Here is a 6,443-nt window from a genome sequence, read left to right on the forward strand (position 1 = left end):
ATATCTCCTCGCACACCTCCAAAATCTGAAGGACCTACTATATACATATATATTGGATTGTACGGACTCTCTGGCTGCTAATATTTTCTGTAGATAAACTGCGAACAGTTTGACTATTGCTGTGCGTTACATTTTGGAAGAAGAGATTTTGCGAGTGTTATATCCACATCAGTGAGTCAAAATCCTCACAAATCTAGTGAGATTATTAATAAGGCTTCAGAATTGTTCTGTATGTTATACAATTGTAAAATGATACTCTGATTTTTCGAGTCTATACTAGAATTTTCAAAGTTTTTAATACATACTCAGTGAATCTTTGTTTTTCTACAAAATATTGTATTTCTTCTTTAAAAACTTCACGTCTCACTGCATCCTAAATAATCACGGAAATGGCAAATAATCTTACGTTAATAGATTTACCAACTGAAATTATTTACTATATTTTGGAAGATAAAAACATTTCACGTTATGATATATTGAAACTCTCAAAAACGTGCAAAACATTAAACCGCATTATTGAAGGAGCAAATTTTCTGTGGCGGAAAATGTGTTTTGAAATGTAAGTATTCAAATAGTTTATAATAGAATTATTATAATGTATGAATATAATTTTGTTTATTCCATACAGTACAGTTGACTAAATGAAGTCTTAAAGTAGTCTTTAAGTCACTTGGTGCTGTATCGGAAATCAAAAAATTCAAATAGGAAAAAAATTCTTTTTTATATTAACTGAATTCTATAGTTCCTATGTTTATTTGTTTCCCAATATCCAATTATTAAGTATATTCGTTAAAGATGTAAATTATGAATTTAATTTTATTTAATTAGGAGCATTCATAATCTTTTTTTTCTGCGATGGCCGAATTTTCTTTTTTACAGAATGCCCATGATGAAATTCTCTTACAAGGTCTATTGCAATTTAGGTGGTGATCCGAATGTATGCTGGAAAGAATGTCTACAATGCTACCAGGAATTTCATAAGCTGTACACTGAGCATGTAAAACGTGTAAGCTTTATTTAAATAATTTATATAGACGAAGTCTCTTTCAGTTCTTAAAAAGTACATTATTTTTATCGACCCTTCTGATAACATTAGATGAGCTGATGCAACTTCGATAATACACAGTTTTAATACCTTCTTTACGTGTTTACTCAATTTTTTTACTCTAAAAAATATTTCTATACTCAGGTGACATTTTCGACAAAACGTGAGCTTCGTAAACTGCCGACATTCGAACCATCATTGTCAGTGGAGGTGTTACAGAAATTTGAAGACTTGATATGTACCAATCGAGGTCCACTGCTTCTTACATTTCTGATCGTCTGGGATCAACTTAGAAACTTGACATATTATAATCGTGTTTATAGTGGGTAAGTTTAATAATAATCAATAAATTATTTAAATTTAAATCCATTCTCTTTTGAAAATTATGTTCATTAACAATAGATTTCTGTTAAATATTATAGCATATCTTATACAGAACATATTGATCTTAAAAATGAATTTTTGTCATGTTTTAGATGATTAGATAGTTAAAAGATGACTTTAACGTTTAGACCGTCGGAGTGTCGACGATCTTTTCCCCCTTAGAAGGTCAGAAGAACTTATATATCTTGGGGTCGATCCCAACAAAGTTCAGATCCTAGCTATAACATCTTATATAAAGGGGCCTTTTCATGGCGACGCTTGATGCTACTTTTCAGCGGCAAATCAATTTACGTGACACGATTTGACGCTGAATTTTAAAAGTGCGCATGAAAAGGGATGTTACAGCGTCAAGAAATTAGAAAGTAGTCGTTATTTCGTTAGTCGTTGGTTTTCCTGCCTTCACACTATACGTATTTCTTCGGTTTGTACAAATAATTTTAAATTTTACTATTGATTTGTTCCATAATGATAAATATATCAATTTGAATAATGTCTTTGGCATTAAAACATTTTAAATGGGCAAAAGAATGTGCTTTAAAAATTAAATCAAGTAACGACAGGCAGAAGGTTTTGGTATCTTTGTTAGTAAATGAAATTATGAAAGAGAAGAAGAAATACTAAAGAAAACGTATTCATTTTTGATTATTCACAATTTTCTCAATATTATATATAAGCATATAAGCATATTTTGCTATTGATAGCAAAATATGTCTCCATAATAATCTCGAAAAAAAAAGTATTTTATTTTTGTACTATTTCAATAATCAATTATTTGAACTCACCTAAAAATTATTACTAACCTTACAATCACGGATTATATGTGTAGCATTGTTCAAAATATATGTATATGTAGGTAGAGTGACATGCGCACCGAAATTAAAATAGAAGATACTATTGACGCTAAACGCTGACAAAATCCAACTTCTTATTTTTGACGCTAGCGTCAATTGAAGTCACGTGACATATGTCTTTGACGCTGCTTTCCAGCATCCATGAAATTGTCCCTATAAGAACTCCTGGCGGTCTAGAGATTAAATCGGTTTTTAGTCATTTATGCAATATGAAATGACTTTATGTTTTTCTTTATCTTGTGCTTATCGTTGAACTACAATCCATTTTCAAATGCTTTTGTTAATCTTATTCAGAGACCTGAACCCGTTATATATTGATTTTAGGCTAGAAACAAAACGTCTTGAAGAAATTATGTGTTCCATTGTGGAAGCTTACGTAGCCGTAAAATGGAGGAGCTTCTACAAACAATTTTCAACACAACAAATCATGGAAGAATATGGATGGTTGGCATCCCGATTGCTTCATGTCAACCGACATCCTCTGTCTCTTGATCAACGAAAGAAATTTGACGCACTTGCAGAGGAAACAAAATTCAGATTGAAGAAATCATGGCCGGAATATCTAACATTTACCACGTCTAGAGATAATATGAAAATTTTTGGGAAGAATGTAGTTGCTGATAAGCAGGGGGATGAACTCAACAGTATGAGAATCTCGCAGGAATTATGCAACATTTCTTTTGAAGAAACTGACTACAGGTTGCACGGAGTGTTTCACGATCCTTTAGAAATAGCTGCAATGTACGAAGGAGCCGCAAGAAAACTGGGAGTGTGCTGTACAAAAAATATAAGGAGTCTTATTTTCAAGAAGAAGGAGAACTGTTCGAAATATTGTCATATTAGTTGGTATGAGCATTTTCTTTCTGCTTTAAAGGTAAGTTTCAATAATATAAATTTAAGAGGAATTTGTAGATAAAAAAAATTTCTTTTTGTTACAGGGTTTTCGTGACTGGAAGGCTGCCTTAAAAGAGGAAATTGAACGTGTTACGGTTACAGAGGGTTTTGAAACTAAATACCAGTTTTTGCTCGAACAAATTAATCTTTTAAAAATCCCTGATGACATATATGACTTTTTCGAATTAGCTAAGTTATATATAATTTTAAGAATGATTAATTGGTCTGTAAGACCATTTGGTATAAGAAAGGAATTTCTTTGCAAGTTCAATGATATGTCACATGAAATCGATAAATGGTTGACTACTTGGGACTGTGACCTTCCTGAGAGATTTTAGCACTCCAAAATTTTATTAAAAATTCTATAATTTCTTCGGAAATTGTCGGAAAAGCTTATTGAAAATTCGTAAAACTTCGTGAAAGATCGTAACAGTTCATAAAACTTGGGAAAATTTCCGTTAATGCTTGTAGAATTTTAATTATTTTTCCTGTAAACTGAACCTATTGGTCATTTCGAACTTTATTTTTAGAAGTTGTACGAAAATTTTACGAGGAAATTTCAGAAATTTGCGAATGTTTTCAAAGTTGTTAAGTACAAGTTGAGAAAGTTATCCTCAATTAATAAAACTTGTAAAATTTTTATGTGAAAATCTCTAATTTAATTTCTTTTATATTTCGGAACCATTCGCGTTTATTCTACAATTTTTATCTCACTTTCCTATAAAATATGTGATAATTTACGATGATTAAGATAATGTTTTTACATATTTTCTGGGTCTGTGAAGCTAGCGGTGCATTAGTTAAAAAACGAATTTCTGAAGAGAGTTCTAGCTTCTTTATGCATAGTTCTACAGTTCCCTTTAATTTTTATCAATAGTTCTACCTATTTAGCCTTCCTAGCAAAAAATACTAAATGTACCGCTAATTTCACGCAGCGGCACATTTTTAATTTCAGGCCAAAATTCAAATCAGAGTAGTGTTTTCGATTCCATTTAAAGAATTCTAGAGTTCCCTAAACTTCTTTTAAAGAAAAAAGCAATACTTGGAAGGAAAATCAATAAAATTCAAAAAGAAAAAAAATACTAAATGTACCGCTAACTTCACGCAGCGGCACATTTTTTATTACAGGCTAAAATTCAAATCAGAGTAGTGTTTTCGATTCCAATTAAAGAATTCTAGAGTTCCCTAAGCTTCTTTTAAAGAAAAAAGCAATACTTGCAATGAAAATCCGTAAAATTCAAAAATAAATAGAAATACTAAATGTACCGCTAACTTCACGCAGCGGCACATTTTATATTTCAGGCTAAAATTCAAATCAGAGTAGTGTTTTTGATTCCAATTGAAAAGTGCCAGAGTTCCTTAAGCTTCGTTTAAAGAAAAAAGCAATACTTCAAAAATGCTGTTTCGTTAATTGTAATCTTGTGCCACTTTTTCTCAAAATTTTTCTCAAATTTTTTTCTCAATCTTTGCGTTACCTAAAAGCCTACGACGTGGACGTGTTGAGACTGGCTTCTTTCGTTTTTTTGCATTTTTTTTTATTTTCAATTTTTTTGTTTTTTTGGATTTTAATTTTTGTTTTTTGTTAACGTGCATATAAAGCCTATTGCTCTTTACTATATATGAGTAAGTGAGGTGTAACTAAATATTCTGAATTTAGTCGTATAGTTTTTGGTTTTAATCCATCAAAACAATACCAATTTACTCCAATGTTAGTTATGACTACGTAATGTAATTGTTTTTTAATATAGTGAATAATTCCACTTAATCGGTATGTTTTGTTGGATAATATTATTTCACTTGAGATTTCATACAATGAAAATTATACATTGAAATAATAGAATTTTGGATTTTAAGGATTTTCATTCCAAGTATTGCTTTTTTCTTTAAAAGAAGCTTAGGGAACTCTAGAATTCTTTAATTGGAATCGAAAACATTTCTCTGATTTGAATTTTAGCCTGCAATATAAAATGTGCCGCTGCGTGAAGTTAGCGGTACATTTACTATTTCTATTTATTTTTGAATTTTACGGATTTTCCTTGCAAGTATTGCTTTTTTCTTTAAACGAAGCTTAAGGAACTCTGGCACTTTTCAAATGGAATCGAAAACACTACTCTGATTTGAATTTTAGTTTGTAATAAAAAATGTGCCGCTGCGTGAAGTTAGCGGTACATTTAGTATTTCTTTTATGAATTTTAAGGATTTTCATTCCAAGTATTGCTTTTTTCTTTAAAAGAAGCTTAGGGAACTCTGGCACTTTTCAAATGGAATCGAAATTACTACTCTGATTTGAATTTTGGCCTGAAATATAAAATGTGTCGCTGCGTGAAGTTAGCGGTACATTTAGTATTTCTATTTATTTTTGAATTTTACGGATTTTTATTGCAAGTATTACTTTGTTCTTTAAAAGAAGCTTAGGGAACTCTAGAATTCTTTAATTGGAATCGAAAACACTACTCTGATTTGAATTTTAGCCTGTAATAAAAAATGTGCCGCTGCGTGAAGTTAGCGGTACATTTAGTATTTTTTGTCTTTTTGAATTTTATTGATTTTCCTTCCAAGTATTGCTTTTTTCTTTAAACGAAGCTTAGGGAACTCTAGAATTCTTTAAATGGAATCGAAAACACTACTCTGATTTGAATTTTGGCCTGAAGTAAAAAATGTGCCGCTGCGTGAAGTTAGCGGTACATTTAGTATCTTTTGCTAGGAAGGCTAAATAGGTAGAACTATTGATAAAAATTAAAGGGAACTGTAGAACTATGCATAAAGAAGCTAGAACTCTCCTCAGAAACTCGTTTTTTAACTAATGCACCGCTAGCTTCACAGACGTATATTTTCTTAATAATTAGTTTTTTTTTTCATCAAATTTTCATTCCCTTTCCCTTTTTTTTATACTTCATGACACACTAAAAGGGTGAGTTTCACCAATAACGCAAATTAGTAAGTTGCCATGTTGGACTGCCAACTAGTTTCAAAGATACAAAAAAAATGAAAAAGACATTTGGCAGCAATGATCGCAGCCGCTGTTTCGTCTGTTCCCTTGTTTTCATTGACTATTTGAAATGAGAGTGCAGTGTATGACTTACATTATCCACAATTAAGAAGAAAATAAATAATTGTAAAAGATTCGAGTGGCAATATGGAAAAGAAAAGACAAGAATTCAGTACAGATAAGAAATTAGCCATTATTGAAATAATAAAGGAATTTTCACACATAGTTGAAAATAAAAAAACGGATGCCTATGGTCAAAGGGACAAAATTAAAGCATGGT

This window comes from Prorops nasuta, unplaced genomic scaffold (assembly GCF_024137725.1).
Source record: "Prorops nasuta isolate Cenicafe-Biocafe unplaced genomic scaffold, Cenicafe_Pnas_1.2 PNAS00005, whole genome shotgun sequence".
Lineage (NCBI taxonomy): Eukaryota > Metazoa > Arthropoda > Insecta > Hymenoptera > Bethylidae > Prorops > Prorops nasuta.